The 12,894-nt window shown below is 33.0% G+C and overlaps 1 pseudogene; it reads right to left on the bottom strand.

Moving 5' to 3' along the window:
* Positions 1–33: 33 nt before the first annotated feature.
* On the bottom strand, positions 34–1,481 carry LOC134233961 (putative nuclease HARBI1; annotated as a pseudogene).
* Positions 1,482–12,894: the final 11,413 nt, after the last annotated feature.

The raw sequence follows: 12,894 nt of genomic DNA, 5'->3' as shown, positions 1-12,894 counted from the left end.
TAAATTTGAACACAAAATGATAAAGTAGTCATGTTCTTTATTACAATGTAAGTGTGTGATTTAATGAATAGATGAATTGTTAAAATAAATTTGCAACTTGAATGCGCACATCCTGTGCTCTCCTTGGTGCGTTTGCGTTAAACACGGCATTGTCATTGATGTTCTGTACAACCCCACCCTCAAGTAAGGGGACTTTCTCTGAAACAGCTAAATTATGAAGCCGGATACAGCATTGAATAATTTGAGAACATCTACTTGGTGAAAAGGGGAGTACTCCTCCAGTTCGATGTAAACACCTGCAAAGATTTACTTGAATATAAATACTGTGGAATCATTAGAATTCATGATGGGTCAATTTGCGTGATATTCGTTGGTAGCCCCCCCCCCAGAACCCCAAACCACCACGAATTTTCATCTTCATAGGAAATTTAGAAAGAGATATCTTTGTTACTGAATCTGAAAACCGACCCATACACGAAATTACATCTCCACAAACAACCAAAAAACCCACAATCCAAGAAAATTGGCCCACAGAATTTTAAATGAATTCACAATAAAATTGTAACAAGGTTTATTTATGGTTGCAAAAGATATACATTTTTTTCTCAAATAAAAAAAAATTTAAGGTCGCGTTTATCATAATGAACGTCTGAAATAAAATATTTGCTTGCAAATATGACATATAAAGATATTTAACGAAAATTTGCGTTTAAATTACCTAAATCTGGATTTTAATACCCCAAACGATTTTTCTATCACAACACAAGTCTTTCCATGGGCATCGTTGTAATTCACTTGGCTGGGGATAAGAATGGCGTTAAGAGCCATTCCTTGAGAGGGTAGCCAGAATCCCCAAGTAACCACCCACCCCCTTCGAGATGTTCCATAACACCTGACAATCCCGAGTTGCTCAAAACGAAAGAGTCGTGAGTTGCCCCAGGAAAACAGGTATTGATTTGAAGAAATCTGAAATAATATCAACCAATTTTTCATCCTTTATGCATATGTAAGCAAACAATTAGCATTCTTATATTTGTTATATTTGTTTGGTTATATTTGGTGCAATAAGGTTATTTTAAAATTGACAACTTTTATATTTTCAAAGGTTGTTATTTCATAAAACCCTTTTGACGATATATTAAATATTTTGATTTTCTCCTGTTGAAGTATTGGCGTATACAAGGGTATTTCTATTACAAAAAAATGATGTGCTAGTATTTATGTTTTAATCAATACCGTTTATACCTCATATTGGAATCTGTTACGGCCTGAATATTTAAGGCATGAAAGTTTTTTCTGCATACAAAAGCAGGCTCCTGTGGTCCACTCATGCCCTTAATTGGTATTAGAGTACCATCGATTGCACCAACCCAATTTGGAAAGTTGGCAATGTCATAGAACTCAGATTTTACATGGCGTAATTCATTGGCAGTAACTGGAAACTTAATGTTGTCCACTGTTGTATTTATTGCACTGCACACTGTATAACAATATGATGAATCTGCGTTAAAATCCTTAATGGTATATATACAAAAATATTTGAAAAGGAAATGTACAACTGATTAAATGTATTACAGGCATGTAGAAACATGAAGGATAGTGTATACAAACATGTACATATTATTATTAGGGTCTTCCGTCTCCAACGGAAGACCCTTCTATTATTCTATTGTTTCTTTTTCACTTTTATTATTAGGGTCTTCCGTCTTCAGCGGAAGACCCTTCTATTATTCTTATGTTTCTTTTTCACTTTTCTTATTATTATTATTCTTTTTTTCTGCACAAATTTTGTGCAGAAGATTTCTCAGAGATGGTTGGATGGATTTGTTTCAAATTTTCAGGGATGTTGCAGGATAATCTGAAGTTTATACCGGCGGAAGGATTTTGTGAAAATCATTTCCAGTCTAGAGTTATTGCCCTTTTATCAAAATTCAGAGGACCTCCTTGTCCGTTCATTTTCTCGAAAACGGCTTGAGCTAGAGCGCTGAAATTTTCAGTGATGATAGAGGACATGTCCCCATGTTACTGGGAGTTTGGATAATTTCCGGAAGTACCTAGTATGGAAGCTCGGTAGGGGTCAAAATTTAGGACACGAATCACGAGTGATTTTTGGAGACATTTTGCATCATATCTTTTAAAGTATAAATATTTTGTTAGAACATACTGAACATCATTTGTGCAGAACAACGAGATCTTTCAAATTATATCAAGAAAAAAACGCTGACTTATCACATTAGGGGCAGAAAGGGGCCAAAAATCTTTAATCGATAACTCTTTATCAGTTAATATTTTGTAATATAATACTGAAGCAAAAATGTTTATCTCAACAATCTACAGCTATATATTATAATTTTTATGACGTATGGTACATAATTAGGGGCCACAAGGGGCCAGAATGCCAAATCTTTGACGCTTTATATCTCGAGAGTGAGAAATATTTTGATAAATAATATTGAACAAAAGATGTTCAAAATCATGTTCTGAACAATATGCAACCTTTCATTTTTCGCTAAACGTCCCCATTAGGGAGTTGAAGGGTTGGCCCCTAAATATTTCTTTTGCAAATAACTCGAAAACGAAAAAGAATCTCTGAATAGTTGTTGAACAAAAAGTGCTCAAAATCCTAAGAGCTTTAAGATGAAATCCAGAAAAAGGGGCTGGACACTCAAATCAGGGGCCAAGAGGGGCTAAAAGTCTTTTTTCGATAACTCTTTAACAGTCAATATTTTGCTATACATTACTGAAGCAAAAATGTTTATCTCAACAATCTACAACTGTATATTATGATTTTTATGTCGTATATTACATAATTAGGGGCTACAAGGGGCCAGAATGCTAAATCGTTGATGCTTTAGATCTCGAAAGTGAGAAATATTTTGACAAGTTATATTGAACAAAAGATGTTCAAAATCATGTTCTGAACAATATGCAACCTTTCATTTTTCGCTAAATGTCCCCATTAGGGAGTTGAAGGGTTGGCCCCTAAATATTTCTTTTGCAAATAACTCCAAAACGAAAAAGAATCTCTGAATAGTTGTTGAACAAAAAGTGTTCAAAATCCTAAAAGCTTCAAGATGACATCAAGAAAAAGGGGCTGGGCACTCAAATTAGGGGCCAAGAGGGGCCAAAAGTCTTCAATGGATAACTCTTTAGCAGTTAATATTCTGTAATACATTACTGAAGCAAATATGTTTATCTCAACCATCTACAGCTATATATTATGATTTTCATGTCGTATGGTACATAATTAGGGGCCACAAGGGGCCAGAATGCTAAATCTTTGACGCTTTATATCTCGAGAATGAGAAATATTTTTGAGAAGCAACATTGAACAAAACATGTTCAAAATCATGTTTTGAACAATATCCAACCTTTCATTTTTCGCTAAAGTCCCCATTAGGGAGTTGAAGGGTTGGCCCCTAAATAATTCTTTTGCAAATAACTCGAAAACGAAAGAGAATCTCTGAATAGTTGTTGAACAAAAAGTGTTCAAAATCCTAAAAGCTTTAAGATGAAATCCAGAAAAAAGGGCTGGGCACTCAAATTAGGGGCCAAGAGGGGCCAAGAATCTTCAATCGATAACTCTTTCTCTTTTAATATTTTGTAATACATTACTGAAGCAAATATGTTGATCTCAGCCATCTACAACTATAAATTTGATTTTCATGTCGTATGGTACATGATTAGGGGCCACAAGTGGTCAAAAATGCTAAATCTTTGACGCTTTATATCTCTAAAGTGAGAAATATTTTGAGAAGCAATATTGAACAAAAGATGTTTAAAATTATGTTCTAAACATTATGCAACCTTTCATGTTTTGCTAAACGTCCCCATTAGGGAGTTGAAGGGTTGGCCCCTAAATATTTCTTTTGCAAATAACTCGAAACGAAAAAGAATCTCTGAACACTTGTTGAACAAAAAGTGTTAAAAGGCATGAGATCTTTCAGATGATTTGAAGTAAAAAAGGGCTGGTCCCTTACATAAAGGGCCAAGAGGGGCCAGAATTTGAATTTATGACAGTTTAACGTTCAATATTTAAAAAAATACCATCACGGCAGCACAATCGTTTTTCTTAAGAAAATTATCATTGTAAAAAAATCTCAATCAAAATCTTTTCTCATCTCATCAAGAATCGAACGGAAGACCCACTCGTTGTTCACAACGAGATCTCATCTAGTTATTATTATTATTCTTTTTCTTCTTACAATTTTTCTGCAGAAGATTTCTCGGAGATGGCTCGATCGATTAACTTGAAATTTTCAGGAAAGGTGTGTCGTCAACTAAACCTGATTTGTTTTTCTCATTTTTTTGAAAATCACTTCCGGTCGGAAGTTATTGCCCTTTAATCAAAATTTAGAGGACCTCCTTGTCATCACCAGAACTCAAGAACGGCTAACGCTAGAACACTGAAATTTTTACCAAAGATAAAGGACATGTTGTCAAGATGCACAATGGTTTTCAAATTTTCCGGAAATGCCTAGTATGGAAGCTCGGTAGGGGTCAAAATCTAGGACACGTATCATGACTGAATTTTTGAGACATTTTGCATCATATCTTTTAGAATATAATTATTCTGTTAAAACATACTGAGCAATATTTGTGCAAAATGAGAAGATCTTTAATATGATATCAAGAAAAATTTGCTGACTCATCACATTAGGGGCCGAGAGGGGCCAAAAGTATTTGTTCGATAATTCTTTGACAGTCAATATTTTGATATTAATTACTGAAGCAAAAATGTTTATCTCAACAATCTACAACTATATATTACAATTTGAGTGTCGTGTGGTTAATAATAAGGGACCATAAGGGGCCAGATTGCTAAATCTTTGACGCTTTATATCTCAAAAGAGGGAAATAGTTTGATAAGTAATATTGAACAAAAGATGTTCAAAATACTGTTGTGAACAATATGCAACCTTTAGTTTTTCGCTATACGTCCCCTTTAAGGAGTTGAAGGGTTGGCCCCTAAATATTTCTTTTGCAAATAACTCGAAAACGAAAGAGAATCTCTGAATAGTTGTTGAACAAAAAGGGTTCAAAATCCTGAGAGCTTCAAGATGAGATCAAGAAAAAGGGGCTTGGCACTCAAATTAAGGGCCGAGAGGGGCTAAAAGTCTTTAATCGATAACTCTTTAGCAGTCAATATTTTGTTATACATTACTGAAGCAAGAATGTTTATCTCAACAATCTACAACTATATATTATGATTTGAATGTCGTATGGTGCATAATAAGGGGCCATAAGGGGCCAGAATGCCAAATCTTTGAAGCTTTATATCTTAAAAGTGGAAAATACTTTGATAAGTTATATTGAACAAAAGATGTTCAAAATATTGTTCTGAACAATATGCAACCTTTAGTTTTTCGCTATACGTCCCCTTTAAGGAGTTGAAGGGTTGGACCCTAAATATTTTTTTTTGCAAATAACTCCAAAACAAAAGAGAATCTCTGAATAGTTGTTGAACAAAAAGGGTTCAAAATCCTGAGAGCTTCAAGATGAGATCAAGAAAAGGGGACTGGGAACTCAAATTAGGGGCCAAAAGGGGCCAAAAGGGGCCAAAAGTCTTTAATCGATAACTCTTTAGCAGTCAATATTTTGTTAAACATTACTGAAGCAATGATGTTTATCTCAACAATCTACAACTATATATTATGATTTGAATGTCGTATGGTGCATAATAAGGGGCCACAAGGGGCCAAAATGCTCAATCTTTGACGCTTTATATCTCAAAATTGGGAAATATTTTGATAAGTAGTATTGAACAAAAGATGATCAAAATAATGTTTTGAATAATATGCACCCTTTCATTTTTCGCTAAATGTCCCCATTAAGGAGTTGAAGGGTTGGCACCTAAATATTTCTTTTTCAAATTACTCGAAAACGAAAGAGAATCTCTGAATAGTTGTTGAACAAAAAGTGTTCAAAATCCTGAGAGGCTTAAGATGATATAAAGAAAAAAGGGCTGATCCCTAATATTAGGTGCCGTGAGGGGCCAAAAGTCGAATTTTTGAGTCTTTATGTTCAGTGTCTGTTTACAGATTATGGAGGCAAAATCTTTCTTCTTCACAATCTTTATCATTATTTTAGAATAAAATTCTCAATCTTATCAAGAATCGGACGGAAGACCCACTCGTTGCTCGCAACGAGATCGTATCTAGTTATAATTATTATTATCAGTATACCCCATAGTACTTGCAATTGTCACTTTTCTGAAACTGCTAAACCTAATTTCGTGAAACTTTGCAGTTATTGAGAACAAATTGTGTAGGCGCATATTACAAAGAAATTCCGCTTCCATTTTCTTCTGGGAATTTCGGTACTTTTTATTATATTAATTTTATCTGTATAAAATAAAGACTCAATAATTGCACGCAGTTTTAATAAATGTAACGATTACTTTGGAATTATGCCTCATTTTGAATTACTTGTGTGTATTTAATGTGTAACATGCCATTTATTTTGCATGACATTGTCAAATATTAAGAGGGGAGGGGCGTGGGATGTGTTAACTTGCTCACTTTTTCTTTTATTATCATTTGTGAATGCAGGGGACAAAATGTTAAAACATTCAAGGGGTAAAATCTCCACATCAACGATGCTACGTGCCTGCAATAATTTTTAATAAAAATAGAGTAAATATCATTTTAAATTTAAAATAATAAAGTATAACAACCTGTATGTACTACTCGGGATACGGATGATCTGGAAACGCCATGAAGGTCGCCTACTTCCGAAAAGAAGTCCGCCTTTGACAGATATCTTAAAGTGATAATTACCTGTAAGATGTTTATGTGTATCTTTATATATACATGTATAAATAAGTATGCAAATGTAGTTTAATTATATTAAAAAGTATATTGTAAAACCCATTATATTTGTCGAATCATGTGATTCCATGCGTAAGTATTTGTTTATTTATGTGTGGATATTTAAGAAGTATACAATGCTACAGTAAGCATTCACATATACATGTACCTGAATGTGGGTGGGAATGGCATGACTTTTGTATGTAGGTCGCCTCACAATAGGGTCAACATCATTTATCAGTTTTCGAATGACTCTTCCCGGGAACCTATACCTACTTACGAGATCTATATCATCAAGATACTCGAGAGGGTTGGTTCGGTCCCGAAAAACGCGTTCTCGCCGAGGTGTTTCCCTTCTTCTTCTGTGAAGCAGCCAGAAAGTCGCCATTATCCAATGTTTACGTCTATAGTTACGCCTGCCTTAGACCAGCCGTAGATTTTTGTCTTAACTTAAGGCGGGCGCAAAGTTACGCCCTTTAGTGAAACGGACCTTAGTCCAAATGTTAGACGTAAGTCCGGACTTACGCCGGGCGTAGAGTTAAGACAGGCGTACGCCTTTTAGTGAAACGGGCCCCAGTACATAAGTTCTTATAATTTTTGTTGGCAAGGAGGACACCCATTTTTAATGCCCATTATATAACTTTTTAACATTGAAAACCACCTGCTTTTTTGTCTATAAAACATACATTGGTTGCTGTAAATGTCAAATATTTCAGTGAATATTTCTTTGGGATTTTGAACAAGTTTTACGGCAGCTATAATGAAGCTTTTATTATCACTCTAGTTTACTGATTCTTTACCATTTATTCATAATGCAGTGTCTCGAAAAGCCCTAGGCTTGTTTCCCAGCTTCTCACGATGAAACTATGTGATGAAAAGTGGTCACGTAAACTGTTAAGGCGGCTTTACACGGTAATACAAGTCGTATACAACTTGTCGTATTCAACTTTTGTAATATGTTCCTTACCTGTCCACACGATTAAACAGATTTACTATTTAACTCTATTGTCATGCAAATGAATAAAACGCCCAAATTCAAAAGTCTTTGTATATGTGAAAAGTATGTAATTTTAACATAACTTTTATACTCGCTAAATAAAATATTCACCATAAAAATGTGTGCATTATAAGAGATTTTGTTAGAAAGTTTTTAATTATAAAGAAACCCAATGAATATATTATAGTAAATGCGCCAATAATATTTTTTGAATGTAGTTTACGTAACTGAGAAACGTATCGTTATTCATTAGATACATGTAATCATTAAAAAATTAAGACAAGGATTTGTAAAAACGTCTCAAATTTTTGATAAAAATAAGAGTTTTACCTTCTTTTATAATGTGGTTATTTACAATTTTTTTTAAATATAGTTTTAGATGTATTCACTAAAAGAGCACTATAAAAATATTAGTAACGTTAATAAAAGTTTTTAAAATTTTTTTTTTAAATTAAATTTACTAATGGATGTATTTGTATTGAAAATGCAGATTCACAAGTTTCCAAGTAATATATGTACTTGAACCGTATCTTACTTTAAATCAGCGTACAAATATTTACCAAAAATCTATATTTGTTGAAGGTACATGTTCTTTACATTGTACATGTCTTTATCGTTGACCAGTCACTTATGAATAAATTAAAAACTCAAGCCGTTCATTGGTTGGATCCAGAAAGTCGTATACGATTTGTAGTACAGAATAGGAACATGCTCTACTCGAAAAACTGTCAGATACGACTTTAGAAAGTCGTATAATACAAGTAATAGCGTATTTCACACTGCGATATTTTGCTGTATATGACAAGTTGTATACGACTTGTATTACCGTGTTAAAGCGGCTTTATAAATTTATTAAAGATTCAGTAATGAGAAAGTCAAGTTTAATGTCATATGATATCTGCAATATATGTCATCTAGTTCAGGACATTATTTATTGAGCAGCCCTCGTATTTACATTTTATAAATATCTTTAAAAGTTATAAAATATATTTTAAAATTTGAGTTATCTTTCAGTGTACTTACAGTCACCAGTTAGTTGACTGAATGTTAGAGTCTCAGGCTCTGAATTTTGAAATAAAAAAAAAAACATGCATTAGAAATTCAGGGTACTTTTGAGAGCCATTTTAGGAAAAATATGCAAAAATATAAGAGAGGCATTTAAAATTTATTAATATTAGGTAATAAAATTTACGATTTTAGTTGTTATGACAAAATTGTGTAAAGTGTAGCCGCACAGTGTACAAAGGTACATATGTATGTACACCAATTTTCTCGAATCCGAAGAGATTTGTACAAATTAATGTTTCCATGACTGCTGTCATCGTTAGCGAATGAACATTAAATCTGAACCACATCCTTCGTACAACCCTTGACTCTTTCCTTATTTTTGGTAAAACAGCTACTGTTACCAAGGCTGCATTGAGAGGGCAAATTGATCAGTGTCTAAAGAGTGTCGCAGAAGGAAACTACTTTAATACAATATTAAAAACACACACATATTACTATATCCCCTTACTTCCATTGCAAAAAGCGGTCAAAATTCTTTGCTGTTTTAGCATACTTTGAGAGAGATAATAGATATAATTTATTGAGAACGGATCGTATTCATGCTTTATTTTAAAGGTTGAATTTAAAAAAATATATATATGATGCATGTACAAATTACAAGTATATCTAATAAACTGTTCACAATCGATGTGCTAGGTCATAAAACAAAGTAAAAATGTTTATTTTCAGTTGGGATACATCCAGTAATGGAGTTATATGATGTACAGTTATTACACGATTCTCTACAGAGCTTTCCATAAAAATCTGGAGGGCATGGAATGCAGTTAAAACCATACGTTCCTGGCCAACATTCTTTTAAAATGTCGTTCAACATTTATTAGCAATGATTTTTAAAATGATTAATTCTTTTCTATATTTTTGAAAGTAGATTATAAATATGATAGCAAAATTATTTATAACTAATCGAGTCGGAAGAGTTAAGATTTTCTTATTTTTCTTTTAACTCAATGATTATCTAAATAAAAGTATATCATATGCGACAAGAAATCTTAAAAGTATCGTATATACTTGCCTATAAGTCGGTCCGCCTATAAGTCGGTTGTATTTATTAAGCTTATATATCAGAGGGACCGACCTCATTTAATAACATTCATTTTATTGCTCGCCTATAAGTCGGACATAGAGTTTTGGACAAGAGATTAACTCCAAAAAATTCGACTTATAGGCGAGTATATACGGTACATATAACACAGTTGATTTTCTATGTCTGGTTGGTGTGGTTAAAATGTTTTTCTTTATACATATTCTATATAATTGTTAATTTTCTTAATTTTAAGTTTTGAGTCATTAAAACCATTTTGCTTTGAGATCCAAGTATGATCTCTTTACAAAGGCACTTTTACTGAACAAAATATAAATATGTTAAAGAAGATTAGTTAGTTTATTACTTTAAAATTAGTTATACACAAATACATCGTAAGATAAGATAAAAAGTACATCCATCTCTCAAGTACGCTCTTTAATTATTCAATTACTTTTGTGGAGTTAAAAAACGAATTTAAACGAATCTTTTCTTCGCTCTTACCTTTGTAATTTATACTTCCTTTTAGTAGAAAAAGATGATTCGATGCAGCAGTAAGTAAAGTATATTCGAAATTATAAAGAAACACGAAAAGTATAAAATAAATCAGCTAGCACTGAGAGCAGAGAATTTCATCGACTGTTAGAAGAATTAAATCGTAATAAGTTTTTAGAACTTTTGCCCAATCCCAATTGTAAAGTATATATAATAAAATATGCTCAAATCAATTAAATCTAGAGAAAAATGTTGCTACCTTCAGTATTAGCAACTTATAATAATGAGTGGTGAGTGAGTTTCTGCCCATTTTAAATTAAAAGCCCCTGAGGTACAGATATAATCCCTCATGTCCCGAAGTGAAGTTTGTTTTAGTTTACAATTGCAAGTTGTTGTAAATATACTATAATACCTTCGCAGGCTTTACCAACTTTGCGGTAGTTTTCACAGCAAACCAATGGTTCCCTTTTAAATAACAAGACTTTTTATATTATTTAATTTAAATATATAGTTAAAAAGTTATTGCATGTATCTGTTTACTTGTAATTTTAAAACTACAGAATTATATGATCCAGCTTGACGATTCCTATGTGGCTTTTGGAGACCTGGTCTTCCAACGGCCCATTGGATTTTCAATGGTTACAAATTCGACCCCGTTATAAACAAACCCTCTTTGTATTCATATGAAGCAAACTTTATCAAATGTCTTTTAAGTGAATAGAAAAAAGAAAATGCCGAGGCGTTCAACTCTATTTTCAGAAATATCGACGACATATTGTCAATGAACACTGGTCTTAAATTGAAACGATATATCAGGGTGAGCTTGAGATAAAAGATACTACAGAATCTTTCACATCTGCTTCATATTTGGATATATTACTTGAAAAAGACGTTAAAGGTAATCTTACAACCAAGCTTTATGATAAACATGATGACATTAATCATTCAATCGTGAACTTCGTTATTTAGGGAACAATATTCCTTCATCAAATGCACACGGACTTTAAGACGAGGTAAGCCATTGAGGAACCTGCATAATAGTTAAATTGGCATAAATACATGTATGCTTGGGACAATTTTGCAAAATATAGTTCTTAACTAGTTTCTCAGGTGCTAAATGAAACGTCGCCCCTTATAAAGATTTAATGATTGCAAAAGTATGTGGTACGTGCACCACGTGTTAAGTGTCAAATATTTTGTTATCTTATTATTAAGGGTCCTCCACACACACACAGTTTGTGTTCTCATATTATTGAGCATTACTTTTAACAAGCATATCAGTCTTTTAAAACTGGCCAGGGATAAAAATGTAATTTATACCAATTTTTTTAATTTAATAAATTCACAAATTTCAAGACATTTTTCCTAAGGTGTTTTCATACGTAGCACAAAAAATTGTCCTACCCTATCGTATTTTTTTAAGCTCACAGAATAACCATAAAAACTTAATTCTATTGATCGACTCATTTTTGGAGAAATTTATTTTATTTATATAAAATATATAAATAAAACTCATTTTTTAAGTACATCTAGAGAAAAAACAATGAAGACTCCCTTTGTATGGAATAAACATCAATGAATTAAATTAAACCAAAATTTGAATTGGAATTAAAAACGCTGATGTAGAAAAAATAATTTTAAAATCTTTGTTATCAAAGTTCCTTTTTGGAGTAATCTTTCCTATTGCCCGGGACTCAAAAACTGCGGCAAGTCTCCGCATACGTAACAAAACAACAGTTACATGTACTGATTACTGGCTACTGAACTGGACAGATAAAAAGACAAACACACAATAAGATGATGTTAAAAGGCACAAATTGGTGTGCAAAAATATCACTTTTCAACGCAGACACTGCTGACGATCATATGGCAGTGTGTCGATTAGCCTGAAAGTATAAATAAACTAAAACTTGATGTCTTACTGACACCTGTCGTTTATAAATTATATTGTAACATAAACCTAGCCCCCTTGTTTCCCTTGACAAAACCATTATCTCGAAAGCGTTTGAAAGACTCTCTTACAAACGGTGCCAGGCAAATTGTCAGTGCACAAAGTACATAAAACCGGAAGTAAAAGTTTTTTTTCTCTAAATACATGTACGTCACAAATCGCATGGTTTTGTCATCATTAAAATTAATATAATTATTCTGTTAAATCTATGGTCGATACAAGGACCTTGTTAGCAAATAAAATTATTCATTGTCAGGCAAATACCGAATGACGTTTTTCATACTTTAGTTATTGTTAAGCCATTTTTACGAAAATTGTCGACAGATTTTGCCGTTATTTCCCGATCATGACAAGAAGCACATGATGGTGTGACCCGTCGGCAGGGGAATGTTTCTTTCATGGAACCAGATCCTTCCTCTGATGTTTTGTAGGTGTGTGTAAACTGTGCTCCAAATTTGCTTGTTATCTCCATATATTCCAAATACTTCCTTATTTAACTGTTGAACAGATAAGCCTTTTCACGTTAACTGCGGTCCTGTTTTTAGCGCATGCG

This window comes from Saccostrea cucullata, unplaced genomic scaffold, assembly GCF_032062105.1.
Source record: "Saccostrea cucullata isolate Sc308-1 unplaced genomic scaffold, CSIRO_AGI_Scuc_v1 ctg6503, whole genome shotgun sequence".
Classification (NCBI taxonomy): domain Eukaryota; kingdom Metazoa; phylum Mollusca; class Bivalvia; order Ostreida; family Ostreidae; genus Saccostrea; species Saccostrea cuccullata.
Note: the sequence above shows the minus strand (reverse complement) of the source record. Positions and strands in the feature narration are given on the sequence as shown.